We start from the raw sequence: 17,274 nt of genomic DNA on the forward strand, positions 1-17,274 counted from the left end.
GTTGTCTCCCCAGTGGCTGTTCTGCAAGAAAGTAACTTGTTGCTTGATTTGTGGCTGAGGGAGGCATTGCTGATAAAGCTGCTAATGTGCTCGTTGCCTGTGGTGGGGGAAGGGGAGTCTTGGCTCCTAGCCCCTAAGGACCTTATGGTGCAGCTGGCGAGGGGCCCCAGGCCCAGTGAGATGAGAGCTTCAGTGTGAGGGAGCCAGGGCGATGGGATTAGGGTGAGCAAGGAGGACTTCTTGGGGGAGGAAGAGATTCAGAGGGACAAAGAAGAAGAGTTTCCCAGATTATGGAAGAATGTAAGCAAAGGCATTGGGAAGGAGCAGAAGTTTGGGGGGATGGGGAGAGTTGGGGGACACTTCTGACACATAGAAGACACTCAGCACATTTCCAAATGAAGGAAGATGGGGGGATGAAGAGGGAGAGGAGGGGGCAGAGAGCAGCCCCGTGGCACACACTGCAGAAGCAGCCTACCTGGGGAGCCCCGAGGCAGGCCCTTGCTTCCCCAGCCTCCATCCTAGTCTTGCCCACAAATATGAAGCTGAGGCTTAAAAACAGGCTTGTTGCCAAACCCCACCCCTTCCTCCTCTTCTTCCAGGGCCTATCTCCACCCAATTCCTTGCAGAGAGGCAGCCATTCCAGCGCCCTGCTGGAGGCAGGGGTGTTGCCACTGTGGGGTGACTGGCCAGCCAGCAACCCCCCACCAAGATGGCAGCTCAGGGAGACAGCAGGGCCTTTGTCTGGTCCTGACCCTGCCGAGGGGCCCACCGGCCTGAGTTTGCTCAGTGTTAATAATTGACCAGGTGCCCAGGGACAGGGCCCCTCCGGCCACCTGGATGAAGGGCACTCAGGGCTGGGGCCTTGGCCTCCCACATCATCAGGTGAGACTCACCTTGGGCTGGGGAGGAGAGAATCCTGGCCTTGGGTGAGGATCAAAGAAGCCCGATGCCTCCCGCACTGCTTCCGGAGCCCAGGATGAAGTGAGGGGCAGAAAGGGCCCAGCCCAGACTGGAAGGACCAAGAGAGGCAGGAGGAGCACCTTTCAGAAAGGGGATGGAGGCTGGAGAGAAGACCCGGGATGCAGGTGTGAGGTTCCCTGAGGAGGACAGAGCCACACTCTTAGAGCCGGCAGCCGCCCCCCGCAAACATCGTGTGGCCACAGGCCCCTTCCTCAGGCCCTCTGATGAAAAATGCCAACCAGAGAGAATGTTTACGTTGACTCGTTTTGGCCAGAGGGAAGAGGGTTACAGACCCATAGCCTTGGTCAGACCATCCGTGGTCTCTGGTCCTGAGTGAGTCCAGCACTGTCCACCCCATAGCCATGTCAGGGAGGCCTCAGCCGAGGGCAAGGAGGAAGGTCTGTGGTGTTGGTTACTTCAAGCTACAGGAGGGAGGGGAGAGGAGAGGAAAGAGAGAACAAGGTGGGGAAGTGATGCTGTTCACAGCAGCACCAGCTCCAAGTGCTTCTTAGAAGTGACCTTGGTCAGTCACCCTAAGGAACCCTGTGAGCCGGGTGCTGTGACTACCCCCATGTGACAGCTGAGGAAACCGGGCCTCAAGGCAATCCCCTGTCCACGTCGCAGAGTTGGGAAACAGCAGATCCAACCCACGACTTGGATCGCTCTCTTATCTGCTGGGGTCAGGATCGGGGAGGGGGACAGGCAGGGGAACAGGCCTCCTGAGCAGCAGAGTGGAGAATAATTGGGGGGGGGTGTGCAAAGGCAGGGATGACTCTGAGGTGGAAGGGGGTGGGATCCAGCTTCTTTAGCTGCTGCAGCCTTAATACCCAATATTCTCCTTAGGGAAGGAGACCAGGTGGGCTGGCCCCTGGGTGTCAGGCAAGTGTGTCTCAGGCCTCGAGAGGGAGGGGTGACAAGTCTCACCCCCTCCTCAACCCCACCTCCTCTTCCCCTTTGGCTTCACCTGTGAGAAGTCAATATTGATGTTTTATGACCCAAGATAAACACACATTTTTTTTTCCTCCTATACAGGGGTTATCTGGTCTGGAGGGTTAATCAGTGACCACTGGGGGTGGGGGGAGCCTCTGAGAAGAAAGCAGCTATTCAATTCAGCCCCCACCCCCACTCCTCCCCTGCCCTCCTCCTCCCACCTGTTGCCCCCACTCCCCCACCCAGTGGGGACTGACCTGGCTCTGCCAGTGGGCGGGGACAGGGCATCAGGGAACCTGACTGGAGAATGAATAGGTGTGTTTAGGGGACTGTTGCGTGGGGTGCCTCCTGAGAGAGCATCCCAGGCAGTCTGCCCTGTGCACAGAGGTTTTCCTCACAGCAACCATCCCATTCCGGTGGCAGGACAGGCGGGCCTGCACGAGGCTGCCGTGGCCCCAGCCTGGCTAGGCATCTGCGAGAAAGAGTGAGCACTGTCCCCTGGGAGCCGTCCATGGCAGAGATGTGACTTGCGTCACAGAGCACACGAGGTGACCCGAGATGGTGATGCCGGCTGCTTCCCAGGCTGGGGCATTGGAGCCTAGTGTGTGGGCCCGCCCTGCCTCTCACCTGCTGTGTGGCCTTGGACTGTGGCTTAACACCTCTGGACCTCGAGTGTCTCACCTCTCCTCGCAGAGGGGTTTTGAGGGTTGAATGAGATCTTGTATGTAGAGCGTGGAGGAAATAAAATGACTAAAGTTCCGATGGATTGTGGCCTCTGTCTTCTACTAGAGAAGGCCATGATTCACCTCTGTGTTGATGGCCCTTTTACCTGGAGAAACAGTGATGGACCTTTATTTAGAAAACAGAATACCAGTGAGCATAGCGTGGAGGGGGTGTGGCTGAGCTGAAGCAAGGGGGGGAAATTTTGACTCTGTGAGGGCTGTTCCTGGGAGCACTCAAGGAACCCCGAAACAAGTGAGAACAGAGAGATGTTGGATGTTGAGAGAAGGCTTGAAAAATGTGCTGTAGGGCAGAGCGGGGACCAACAGAGGAATTCTGCCAAGGGGAAGTTCCCTGGGGCAGGGAAAGATCGACAAGTCTTGAAAGAGTAGTATGTGACCTTGAATTTGAAGTGCTTTCCACATGATGCTAAAATCACTGTCCATTATTCCTAAATATGTTTAAACATCTGCTACACCCTTGAGCCTTGGGTTCCTGGTAGGTTGGGAAGGAGGAGGGAGGAGACGGGCACCAGCTTAGAAAGAGGCGATTCTGAATGGGAACTCCTGGCACAGGGCTAAGGACCCCGATGAGGAGCAATGCCCTTGGAGGGGCACGCTGCAGTGGGAGAAACAAACCACCCACCTCAGGAAGCCCTCTGGGCACGGGAGGTGACTCCACAGGGCTGGAGAACTCGAAAACATGCAGCTTAGGGGCACCCAGGTTACACCGGTGAAGATGCCTCTTCTTTGGTAGAGGGCAAAATATTTATTCTGAATCCTAATTCAAGACTGTATACACATCAGCAAAGATGCCTTTTAATCATGATCATGTCCCAGAGGTCTGCCATCATGGGATCAGGTTATGGTCTGGGAAATTGATGTTGAATATGTGTAGTCACTGACCCTGTGCTGGGCCCTTCCTTGGCTGTGCCTAGGATGATGTTGGTGAGACAGGTCCCTGCCCTTCAAAGAGCTCTCTCAAGAGGAGACAGGCTGTGATGGACACGGCTAATTGTTCCCTACATCAGTGGTTCCCAAGCTTTTTGGTACCAGAGCTAGTTTCGTGGAAGAAAATTTTTCCATGGCCCAGGGGTGAGATGATGGTGTAGGGTGACTCAGGCATATTACACTTATTGTGTACTTTATTCCTATTATTATTACATCAGCTCTTCACCTCAGATTGTCAGGCATTAGATCCCAGAAGTTGGGGACCCCTGCACTACATCACTCCCTCCCCTTCTTTCTGTTTGTGATAGAACACCTGAGTTTTCATCTGGGTACATGGCCATCCAGAGTAAAGAGTGCCTTTCATGGTCTTCCTTGCAACTGAGTATAGCCGCCATATGGCCAAAGGGAGGTGAACAAGAGTGGTGTGTTCAAATTCTGAAATGCACACTCCCCAGCCCCTTTCCCCTTTCCTGTTCCCTGGAGTGGAAAATTGGGAGTGAACTCTGTGGGACCACAGGGATGGCAACATCCTCCTGGGACAGGGAAGCAGCAAGGCAAGAGAAATCCAGAGTCCTCATGTCACAGAGCAGAACCATGAGACCAGCTTGGATTCTCTCATGAGAGAGAAAGCAACTTCCGTCTTGTTGAAGCTGCTATTATATTTGGTCTCCCAGTTACAGTCGCCAAAATCTTTCCCGTATGTGATTTAAGAGTACCTGGCAGTAGAGGACTGTCATAAAAATTACATATGTGGCACTCGCTGCACAGTCAGGTGGGATGGACACAGATATGCAGACTGGAAAGTTGGTGACCCTTGTTAGGCTCTGGCAGAAGATTTAGTAAACTGTTGTCTGTGGTCAGTACCTTGACAGGAAGATCCTATGCTCTCTGAGCCTGCAACACTAGGAGAACTTGAGAACTGAGGGATCCTGACTGCTTCTTGCTGCATTCAGCAGATTCCTAGAAAGGGGAGACGAGCTCAGATTAGACTCAGCCAGTTTGCAAGCAGAGACAGAAGGGAATGCAGTTCTGCTGAGGGGGCACCGTGCCTGCTGCCTGCATCTAAGTTGACTGAGAGTCTGGAAACTTGGAATGTCAAAGAGTTGTCAACACTAACTGCTTCTGTACCCCAGATAGAAGGCGTGACCAAAGTTGGCTCTGCACAGCCTTGGTAGGAGTTAAGACTGAGTCTTTCTCAAGCTTTCCCAGGTGAGAAGTCTCTGCCAGACTACGGGAGCCAGGTGAGCAGCCAAGATCAGATTAAGGGTGTTCCCTTTCCACCCTGGTCTATTGTCTCAGATGGCCTGAAGATAGCAGCCATGAAGCTGAGAGAGGGGTCTGGGCAGAGCACGGAAGCCAGTAAAAAAATACAACCAGTTTTCAGCCTGACAAACTCTGTCAGGACAAGACCTTTGGCTGAGTTACCTGCCCACGGAACTGACTGGAAGCAAATAAGTCCAGGAGCCTGAAAGAGGCATATTCTTCGATGCCCACTTCAGATGTGGTTGTGGAGGGTGGTGACCAGAGTCTCCCAGAGGGCAAAGCCAGGAGCCAAGGAGGACAGTGGACAAAAGAGTTACTTCTAGAAAACAGAAGGACAAGGAGTCTTTATAACATCTGACGAGCATGGCTTGGTAATTGCTGTGGACTGGGGCCATCTGTGTAGTTCCCATTGTTTTATTTTCCGCCTAAGAATTGTTTTAAAAAAGCGGTGTGCAGTTCTTGTTCCATCACTGTCTGTTGGAGGAGGGTAGGGGGCAGATGTGTCTTTCAAGTGTGTTGGTCTCCAGACCACAGGTAACCATCTCCAGATCTGACAGATGTGTTGGGTGCAAGATGGCCTGGCGTGTGAAGTTACTTGTCTTGGAAGACAGTGTTATGTGTGTAAAGAGTGATCACAGACAGTAAGATGGCTAAAGGTGTGGACTGTGGCAAAGTGCCAGTTTGCCCCAAGATCAATTTGCCCTTGCCTGTCTAATAATATAACACCTGATGTGTAGTGAAGCAAGTGAATAAAACTGCATTTCCCTGATCCCTCCGCAGCCTTATGTGGCCAGAGGGATGTGAATACAGTGATGGTATGAGTTGTGGATCATTTCAAAGAAAGGCAGGAGACAGTCTCTCCATCCCCTTTCTCTGTCCTGTTGGCCAGAAGGTAGATGTATCGGAGAGTCATGTATGTTGGTCTATGCATATGAATGCAAAACGCTAAGGATGGTGGAGCAACAAGATAGAAGGAGCCAGGGTTCTCAATGTTGTGGAGCTGAGCCAGCATGCTGGTGGGACTTGTAAGTGAGACAGAAAGGAACTTGCTCAAACCACCGGCATTTGGGGGTTTTGTTTTTAACATCTTAGCTGCTAATCTAGGTAATACAGATGCACCTTAATTACTACAATACAATAGAATAAATGTTCTAGCAGATGTATATGTCAGGTGCTAAGGAGAGTGAAATGAAAGATAAATTCTGTTCTAGGAAAATCTGGGAAGGCTCCCAGGAGGAGGTGATATGTGAAATGCATCTTAAATGATGAGAGAGCTTTCTAGATGCACAAGTGAAGTGAAAGGGAAGCCCATACTGACAGCTGGATGGCATGAGGCAAGGCTCAAAGTGGTGAAAGCGCCTGGTCCAGATGCATAAACACAGAGGCAGTTCTGAGAGATGGGACTGGTGACATAGATGGAGCCAGTTAGGGAGGACCTTGAATGACATGCTATGGAGCTGAGAGTTTATTGTTTGGAACCACTGAGGGGTTTAAACTATGACAAACCTAGACTGCATATTAAAAAGCAGAGACATTACTTTGCCAACGAAGGTCCATCTAGTCAGAGCTATGGTTTTTCCAGTGGTCATGTATGGATGTGAGAGTTGGACCATAAAGAAAGCTGAGAGCTAAAGAACTGATGCTTTTGAACTGTGGTGTTGGAGAAGACTCTTGAGGGTCCCTTAGACTTCAAGGAGATCAAACCAGTCAATCCTAAAGGAAATCAGTCCTGAATATTCATTGGAAGGACTGATGCTGAAGCTCCAATATTTTGGCCACCAGATGTGAAGAATTGACTCATTGGGAAATACCCTGATGCTGGGAAAGATTGAAGGTAGGAGAAGAAGGGGATGACAGAGGATGAGATGGTTGGATGGCATCACGGACTCAATGGACATGAGTTTGAGCAAACTCTGAGAGTTGGTCATGGACAGGGAGGTCTGGCTTGCTGCAGTTCATGGGGTTGCAAAGAGTAGGACATGACTGAATGACTGACCTAAGCTGAGGGGTTTAACAGGGAAGTAACATGATCTATTTTTTTTTTTTAAATAAGTCTGGCAACTGTGTGTAAGGTGGATTTGAGAAGAGAGAGCCTGGGGGCAAAGGGAAGGAACTATGAAAATGTAATGCAAGTCAATTTCAATTTTCCCACAGAAACAATGTTATTAAAGAGGATTATGTTCCTGGCCATGGGCCTGATATACAGATTTTTATAGAACTGACCACAAAACCCAAACCCCAGGAGTCATAATGGTATACCCATAATCTCTACATTATAAAATTTCTAAACAGTATATGAATAATTAAGCGGGTCCACACAGTAACTAACCACAAAAAGATGTGTATAATATAATACAATGACGTGAGTCTCTTATTCCTGTCCTTTAAGAAATTTATTGTGTTACAAAAGTAATCTGTTTATTTTTAATAGCCTTATTGAAATATAATTGACCTATAGTGAAGCACACATACTTTAAGTGTACAATGTGATAAGTTTTGACATATTTAGACACTCTTAAAGTCATCACCACCATCAAGAAAATGAACATTTCCATCACCCTAAAAGTTTCCTCCTGTGTAATTCTTCCACTCCTCCCTCATCTACCCATTCCCAGGCAATCACCAACTTGCTTTTTTTTTTAATGTTCTAGAATTTTATATAAATGTTATCATGCCAGATGTACTCTTTTTTTAAAATAATTTTATTATTTTTGGCTGTACTGGGTCTTTGTTGCTGTGCAGGCTTTCTCTAGTTGTGGCGAGCAGGGGCTACTCTCCAGTTGCGGTGTGCAGGCTTCTTATTGCGGTGGCTTCTCTCGTTCCAGAGCATGGGCTCCAGGGCACGGGCTCCGTAGCTGTCGCTCATGGGTTCAGTTGCCCCTCAGCATGTGAAATCTTCACAGACCAGGGATTGAACCTGTGTCCCCTGCTTTGGCGAGTGGATTTTTATCCACTGGACCACCTGGAAAGTCCATGTGAACTCTTTGTAGTCTGACTTCTTTCTCTCAGTATAATTATTTTTGAGACACATCTATGTTACATAACATATAAATAGTTGTTTTTTTTAATACTGAGTAATATTCCATTGTACAGATATACCACAGTTTGTATATCCAACCACCTGAAGATGGACCTTGGTTGTTTCCAGTATTTGGTTATTACAAATAAAGCTACTATGTGCATTCATGAGTAAGTCTATGTAGAAAAATATGCTTTCATTTCTCTGGGTAAATCTAGAAGTGGAATGGCTGGATCATGAGACATGTATGTTTAACTTTTTAAGAAACTGCCAAAAAGTTTTCCAATGTGGTTGGTGGTTGTACCATTTTACATTTTCACCAGATATGTGTCAAGTTCCAGTTCCTCCATATCCATGCCAAAACTTGATAGGGCCAATCTATTTTAGCCTTTCCAATAGGTTTTTAGTGGTATCTCAAGTGCTTTATCTGTTATTGATTAGGTTGCTTTCTTACTATTACTTTCTGAGAGTTCTTTATATATTCTGGATCCAAGTCTTTTATCAGATACATGATTTGCAAATACTTTCTCCAAGCCTATGGTCCCTCTTTTCATTCTCTTAATAGTGTCTGTTTGGATAAATTTGGATAAAGTCCAACGGATCAATTTACTCTTCTATGGGTCATGCTTTTGGTGCTATAGCTAAGAAATTTTTGCCTACTCCATGGTCATAAAGGTTTTCTTCTAGATGTTTTACTGTTTTAAATTTTACATTTAAGTCTATGGCCATTTTGAGTTATATTTTGTGTCTGGTGCAAGGCATAGATAGAGGGTTACTTTTTTGCTTATGGGCATCAGCAGGATTTTTTGAAAACACCATCTTTTTTGAATTGCATTGCCTTTGTACCTTTGTTGAAAATCGCTTGTCCACGAAAGTAAAGGATAATACTTATAGATCAATTTTACCTCAATAAAGCTGGGTTTTTTTTTTAAGTATAAAGGTCTATTTCTGGTCTCTTGATTCTGTTCCATTGATGTCTATCTTTATGCCAATAATATCAAACTGTCTTGATTTACTGTAACCTTATAATAAATTTTGAAATCAGGTAGTGTTTTCCAGCTTCATTTTTCAAAAGTTGTTTGGATGATTCTAGGTCCTGGCACTTCCATCTGAATGTTAGAGTCAATTTTTCAAACTTCTGCTTACTTTTATAAACAGAAAACAAAATTAAAAAGTAAAAATCACAATAATTTACCACTTAGAGATTATCCCTGATAATATTTTGGTTGTAATACTTCTTTTTTTTTAAGTCCTCATTTTATTTTTTATTTAATTTATTTTTGGCCACATGACCTGTGGGATCTTAGTTCCCCGACCAGGAACTGAACAGTGAAAATGCTGAGCAGTGAAAACTGAGCAGTTAAAGTGCTGAGTCCTAACCATGGAGAATCAGGGAATTCCCTTTGGTTGTATATTTCTATCTATGCTTTAAAATATTTGTTTTATTCAATGTTTGTGTAGCATTATATGCTAAGCAAAGAGTCGGACACGACTGAAGTGACTGAGCACATATGCTAAACACTTTTTTCAACATTGGGTTTATCAAAATATGATTTATGTATGGTAAAATTCACTTTTCAAGTGTATGTTTTGATGAGTTTTGGCATGTATATAGAAGATTGTAACTACCATCACAGTCAAGATGTATAATATTTTCATCACCCGAAGGTTCTTTTATGTACTTTTTCAGTCACTCCCCTCTTCCAACCCCTAGGAATCACTAGTCTGATTTCTTTCCCTGTATTTTTGCCTTTTCCCCCATAATGTCATGTAATTGGAATCAGAGTATGTGATCTTTTGTGTCTGGCTTCTTTCACTTAGCATTTTGCTTTTGAGTTTCATCCACGCTGTGTCTATGAGTCCTTTGTTCCTTTTATTGCTAAGGAGTATTCCATTGTGTGGACGTACCGCACTTTGCTTATCCATTTAACAGTTGATGGACATGTGGGTTGTTTCCAGTTGGGGCAATTGTGAATAAAACTGTCGTGAATAAATTTTGAACAAAAAAATTTGCGAATAAAACAAATAAACATTGGCATTCTGGTATTTGTATGCACATGTTTTTCATTTCTCTTGAGGAAATACCTAGAAGTAGGATTGCTGAATCATTTGCTAAATGAATGTTTATACATTTTTGGTCTTGGTATTCATAATGGCCATAGCTGATATACTTCAGCTATGATATAAGAGATTGTTCTCTAATGAAAGGTATGTATCATTCTGGACCCATTAAATCATGGTATTTGTATTTCACTCCCATCCATCCATTGTGCAATTTATTTTGACATTTAGCTAGTAAATTTCCACTTTTCCTGGTTATTGTATTTGCAAAATACTTGGAAAGCTTTGTTTTTACATTTTTAGCAAACTGATTCAAAATTTTCTTACACTCTTTGTTTGGAAAATAGTCCAAGCTTATTTCTTTAACTGTGTAGATAGAATTTTTAATAGTTGACATATTTACATAGTTTTCAGGAATAACATCACCTTACGATGGAAACACTTCCAAATGACCATTTTCAAAATGCTCTCTCCTTAGCATACTTGAAAAGATGTTCCTCTCTCATTGTTAAAATGTTTCCTATAGGTTGACAGAAAGGACTATTTTTGTCTGAAATATTTGTTGAGGTCACACACTATCAATAGGCACTCGTCATAGAAAAAGTCAGAGATTAGAATACTCTTGTTTTTCTGTAAAAATAAAAAAAATGCAAAAATTGTCCTTCAGTTTGATTCCTAGAACACCTGCAGGTTCAGAAAGAGTTTCGTGTTATACCTCTCTTCTTTTACAAAGTATGAAATATTCTGTCTAAGGCCTCGTTTTTATAGAACCAGACGCACTGGTGACATGCTGGAGTGCTTAGGATCAAATGAAGCCATGTACTGACGGAGCCAAAGTGGGAGGGTGCCCCCAAACACCCCACACAGCCCTCACCCCCAGGAGTCCCAGAGAAACTTTCGGGACTCAGAATAATATGAAACTGGGACTGAGGAAGGGAGGTGTCAACCCACTTATTAAATATTTGGTAAGTCTAAAGTTTCTAGATTAAAAAAACCCGACTCAATATTTTTTGCTTCACCCAAAGGATCGTATTGCACATTTCACTTTGGACACCAAGATACAGGAAGAGATTTCCAGGGCATCTGCTGAGAGTGTTGGACTCTGTAGGCTGGAAGCCCCCCTGTAGGGAGGAATAGCTTTTCCTTCTAATCAAAAGGAAAGTCCAGGTTCCCACATCCCTCAGTCCCTGGTTCCATCTCCTAAAGGGGGCAGGGGACCACCTCTCCTCTACTGCCTATTCCCCTGGTTGCCTTTGATCCTGGAGGGTGGGGAGAAGCAGCCCCCCGCCCCCAGCCCACCAGAGGTGGGAAGGGGCCATCAGCGCTGCGGGCATTTTCCCAGGGAACCTCTGGGAGCACCCTCACCAGGCAGAGCCTTCATCAATGACCAATTGGGAGGACCGGGCCCCTGGGCTGCAGGCTGAAGCTGTGTGTGTTGGTAGGGAGCAAAGCGTTAAGATGGGACCTAAATCTGGAGTCATCTGGGAGGCAGGCCCTGGCAAAGAGCCTCTCCCCACTGCTCCCAGCTTTACAGAGCCTTATGCTTAGAGGTTCCTCTGTAAATATTTGCTGGATTTAGTTGAATGGAGTTGAAATCTCATTTCCTGATTCCAGCCAGGTTGGAAGGTCAAGCTGGGTGGGCTGGGCTTTCTGATTTATGGGGGGGCGGGTAGAGTGGGAGGGAGGCGAGGCCAAACTGGGCAGCTCAGCCCTTGGAGGAACATCCTGAACCCCAAAGAGCTTCCTTCCAGCTGCTACTTGGCTGAAGGTCACCATCCCAGATGAGGGTCCCTGTTGGTCCAGGGTGCAGGGAAGCAGCAGGAGGAAGAGGCCGGGGGCAGGGAGGGGCCGAGGGAAGGAGACAGCCAAGCCTAGAGCCCTGGGGGATGTGTGTGCAGAACACAAGTTTCAGTTGGGCAGTCTCGGCCCCCATCTTTCAGTACTTCTTTCCCAGAGATGCTTCACAGCCAGTTCTGCCCTTCTTGGCCTGGTGCATGGGAGAGGCTCCCTATTTTGACAACGGGGAAGACCTAGGCAAGTGTGCCCCAATGTGCTCAGCAGCATTGCCTGTCCTCAACACACAATCACAGACCCATGTGTGTATGTACTTGCAGACTCGCCCAGACAGCCCCAGGCACATGTGTGTCATAGGCAGACACACAAGCACACACACTTACCTGCCCTCCGTCAGAACTTCCGGCATGAATACATGTATGTGCATCCCTAGGGACAGCCAGCACCCCCAGACACGGGTCATCCTTCGGGCACAGGCAGCCTGTCCACAGGTCCCACTCGGAGGGACATGAAACAGACGGGGTCCCCCAGGCTGTGTGCTCCCCCAAGGCTGGTGTCCACCAGAGTCAGAGCCGCCTAGAGCAGCTGGCATGACACAGGCTCCCATTGTGCTGCCAGGCCCGGGGGGACAAAGGGGGCCTATTTCCTCCCTCTCCCCACAACCCCTCCCCCATTAGCCTGGGGCCTGGGAGCCCAGCCACCGGTTGCAGAGGGTTAGGGAGACTCCCCAAGAGACCAGGTTCCGCATGAGGAGCTCCTGGGGAACCCCAGGCTAAGCAGGGGGAGATGTAACTCCTGCTTCAGTAACCTCAGGGGAACCGGGGACCTCTTCTACTCTTTGGGCAGGGAGAGGAGAGTTGGGCTTTGCTCTTGTCCTGCTCAAGGTGGGCACAGATTCCCTAAAATGTCTGGGAGGAGAGTTTCGATTCCTCATCGAATGGGGACATGGTCGCTCTGTGACTGAATTGTGAGGGTCTGGGGGCTGCAGCCTGCTGGTCGCTTCACTCCTTCACATGCCTCCATGACCATAGCCCCTGTCATCATCACGCTCTCCATTTCTGATCTGACATCTTCATTACTTTTTCCCGCATGGAACCCCACCCCACCCCACCCCGATGTGTACATTCAGTCTGCCCCTGTCACTGGTGATAGAGTGCTCTCTAGGTGCAGGTGCAGCTCGAAGCACGGGCGTGCTGGGCTCCTCTCATTTCACTCTGTGACAGACTTGCACCAGCGCTAGGTTCCAGGCAAACTGAAGTTTCTTGTTTGGTAGTATTTTATTTTTTAAAAAATATGTATTTATGTGGCTGCACCAGATCTTAGTTGCGTCATGTGGGATCTTTAGTTGTGGCATGCAGGATCTAGCCCCCTGACCAGGGACTGAACCTGGGCCCCCTGCATTGGGAGCTCAGAGTCCCAGCCATTGACACCAGGGAAGTCCCAAAACTGAAGTTTCTTGCTTTCTTCCGAATACAATGCCTTTTTCTTTCTCTGTGCTTTTTGCTCATTCACACAGTGAGGAATACAGTAAACACTTATTGAGCAAAGGGTTACCAGACACAATCATGAGGTATTTTTATTCATTATTATTGTTATTCATTGCTTATTGAAATCTAACGGGGCGTTCTGAATTTTTATTTGCTAAATAAAATTAGCAAGTTAGTGAGGACCTAGCTGAGCACCTACCAAGAGCTGTGTTTGGAAGATACAGTGAAGAAAGACCCAGTGTAGCAGGGGAGGTTGACAAGCACACACAGCCCTACCACAAGGAGGACTGGGGCTCTCATAGGGGAATTTCAGGGTGCCATGGGTGCCCCAGGAAAGAAAGTCCATACTAACAGAAAAGAAATTATATATCACTATGTCAGTTACATTACTGCTCTGGGCTCAGTTGTGCCCGACTCTTTGTGACCTCATGGACTGTAGCTCGCCAGGCTCCTCTGTCCTTGGGGATTCTCCAAGGCAAGAATACTAGAGTGGGTTGCCATGCCTTCCTCCAGGGAATCTTCCCAACCCAGGGACTGAACCCAGGTCTCCCACATTGCAGGTGGATTCTTTACCATCTGAGCCACCAGGGAAGCCCTAGTTATATTAGTTCTATTTTATATACATTGGGCTTCCTCCATAGCTCAGTCGGTAAAGAATCTGCCTGCATTAGTTATATATTAACATATTAGTTATATATTATAGTTATATTGCAACTATTTTTAATTATAGCATTCATTGCTATGCAATTAATTCTCTTCTACATCCTGTTTGCAGCCACACTGGTGGTCTTGGGAGGGCAGGGAAGGCTTCTGGGAGGAGGGGCACTTCACTTAAGACTGGCTTAGTCAGTTCAGGCTGCTGTAACAGTACACCACAGACTGGGTGACTTATAAACAACAGAAACTCACTTCTCACAGTTCTGGAGGTGGGAAGTCCAAGGTCAGTGCTCCAGCAGGTTTGGTGCCCGGTGAGAGCCTGCTTCCACCTGCTTCCAAATGGCCGTCTTTCTGCTGTGTGCTTACATGATGGGAAGGGTGAGGGAGCTCTCTGGGGTCTCTTTTATAAGGGCACTAATCTCATTCACCAGGGTTCTACCCTTATGGCTGAATCTCCTCCAAAGGCCTCACCTCCTAATACCATCATGTTGCGGTTAGGATTTTGACATACGAACTTTGGTGGTACACAGACATCCAGTGCACAGGGAGTCCTAAAAACTCAAGGAAGAGGAAGCTCCAGTGAGCACGGGGACAGGAAAGACGGGGTGCGATTCTGAGCATTGGTACAGGAGGCCCCACAGTTGGGGGCCCCCTCTCCTGGGTGGCATCAACTGGGACAGGACTGCGGGCATCTGGAGGAGCACTAGTCAAGGCTGGCATACAAGACTGGGCAGACAGAGACGGAGGAAACTCAAACTGTGTGCGTCGCCTCTGCCTTCTATAAATGCAGTTTGAGCGCTCGGCACTCAGAAGAGGAAATGGCAGGTGTCACACTGACCTTGTGTCAGGAACCACCACAACACCCTCCCTTCCACTGTACGACTCCCCAGTTGACTTGGTAGCCGACCTATGGTTGGATGTGAGAGGGGGTGGGTTTGTGACCAGACACAGACCTGAATGTGCATGCATGTGAGCACGTACAGCTGGGTGAAGTGGCTGGGTGCCTGAGCGCAGGACATCTGTTATTGTTTCATTTGTTTCAGTTTGCAGGACTAGGGCAGCAAAGAATGTGAAAAACACAAGCATGAGTTTTAGAAACACTCAAGTTCAAATTCTGACCCTGTCACTTTGTTGTTTAGTCACAAAGCATGTCTGACTCTTTTGCAACCCCATGGACTCTTGCCCACCAGGCTCCTCTGTCCAAGGGATTTCTCAGGCAAGAATACTGGAGTGCCGTTTCCTTCCTCAGGGGATCTTCTTGACCCAGATATTGAACCCGCATCTCCTGCATGGCAGATAGATTCCTTAAAACTAAGCCATCTGGGAGGCCCAATCTGTCACTTACTCACTGGTTAATCTCCACTGAGTTACTTAATCTCTCTGAGCCTAAGTATCCCTCTTTGTAAAATGGGGAAAACTCCACCTAATTTTACCTTAAAACAAGCAAGCCAACAAATTAATGGGGATAATGCTAAACTTGCAGAATCGTTAGGAGGATTAAATGAGATGATGCAAGCAAAATAGCAGGCACATAATTGACTCCGTAGAGGTTTATTTTTCTTTTCCTCCAAGCACCACACCTGCTATTCACACATGAATAATAAGAGCAGAGGCATTTATCTAATGTGAATCAACCTGTTAAGATTTTCTAAGGTATTCATAATTAAGAGATGGAACATCACACTCTTTCAATATCCCAGTGAGATTTCCTGTGTTTGCAAACTTTCATAAACTAAGAATCATCAGGACTTGTTATTCACCAGTGGTTAAGATTTCAAGAAAGACCCATATCTGGGGACAGTCAGGTATTTTCATCATTAAATTTCTACTGGTCACAAACGACTGCAGAAATTGTTTTTCTTATTCCAATTTAGGAATTTCTCTGGGATGTGTTCTCAGTACTCCCAGGGAGTAATGGGCCATCTGTAGCTTTTCTGGGGCTGTCATCACTGACTGCCCCAAGCAGAGGCCTAAATCTGTGATCCGTTCTGCTAATCCCAGGGAAAACCTTGTTTTCTGGGCTTCCCTGGTGGCTCAGATGGTAAAGAATCAGCCTGCCATGCAGGAGACCCAGGTTTGATCCCTGGGTCAGGACGGAACCTTCTCCTTGGAGAAGAGAATGGCAACCCACTCCAGTATTCTTGCCTAGGAAATTCCATGGACTGAAGAGCCTGGCGGGCTGCAGTCCACAGGGTCCCAAAGAGTCAGACACGACTGAGAGACTGACTCACACTCACTTTCTCTCGCCTCTGCTTTGAACACTAAAGAAGATCTCTATTGTGGACTAAATGTTTGTGTTACCACCACCCCCCCGTTCATATACTGACGCCCTGGCCGCCGGTGTGGCTGTATTTGGAAATGGGGAGTAATTAGCGTTAAATAAGAGCATGAGAGTGGTGCCTGAATACAGTAGGATTGGTGTCCTTACAAGAAGAGGAAGAGACATGAGAGAGTTCTCTTGCTCGGCACCTGCACAGGGGAAAGACACGGAGAGAAGGCAGCCATCTACAAGCCACGAGGAGAGCCCTCCCTAGGCGGCAAATCAGCTGGCACCTTCACCTTGAACTTTCAGCCTCCAAAACTATGAGAAATGAATATCTGTTGTTGAAAACACCCAGCCTCCAGTGCTTTGTTATGGCAGCCCGAGTGGACAAATAAGCCTCTCTGTGCCTCCCATGCCCTATCTACCCACAGCGGCTTTGTCTCAAACTCCTGCCAGCACGTGACATGAGTGTCCCTCTCCGCTTCTAATCAGCAGGTTTCCCCCAGAAACCAACTTTCCACGCAGCCCATTCCCTTTCCTCTTAATCAGGTTCAGTCTTCATCGAACAGGCTTTTTTTTTTTTTTTTTTTTGAGCTTTGTTTTTATTTATGCATCTAATTTTCACAATAGTAGCATGAAGGATGTATTATTATAATGATACTCATTTTACTGATGAGGAACCAAAAGCATAGAGAGGTTAAATAAATTACCCAAAGTCCCTCAAGCAACCGAGACCAGAGTTTGGCCTCCGAAGCATTGAATGGACTTCTTTGCTCACTGTGCTAAAGGCAGCAGATTCTATAAACTGGCATTTGCTAGGCACTTTTCATCTTTGAAGTGCTTTCTTCCCCCCAAATCTGTATTTTAAAGCGTACCCAAAGGGCACAGCAATTTTTAAATGGTGACGCCATTGAGTGGCCATCTTTGGAGTGCTCACTTTGTGTTCCTGAGGGGTCAGGAAACGGAGGGGAAGACGGTATGTGAATGTCCCCTCACCCTGAAAGGGCTGGGCTCCCTTGGGCTGTCATTTCTTCACTCCTGCTCTTCCTGTCCCCAGCCTCCCTTGCCCACTCCTCACCAGCTAACCCAGTTCTAGCCCACCACGCTGGCTTGGGTCCACCCCCTCTTTCCCCGTCTCACCACCCTTTTTGCCGGTCAGCCCCCTGCAGT

The sequence above is a fragment of the Bubalus bubalis genome, chromosome 12 (genome assembly GCF_019923935.1).
Source record: "Bubalus bubalis isolate 160015118507 breed Murrah chromosome 12, NDDB_SH_1, whole genome shotgun sequence".
Classification (NCBI taxonomy): Eukaryota; Metazoa; Chordata; class Mammalia; order Artiodactyla; family Bovidae; genus Bubalus; species Bubalus bubalis.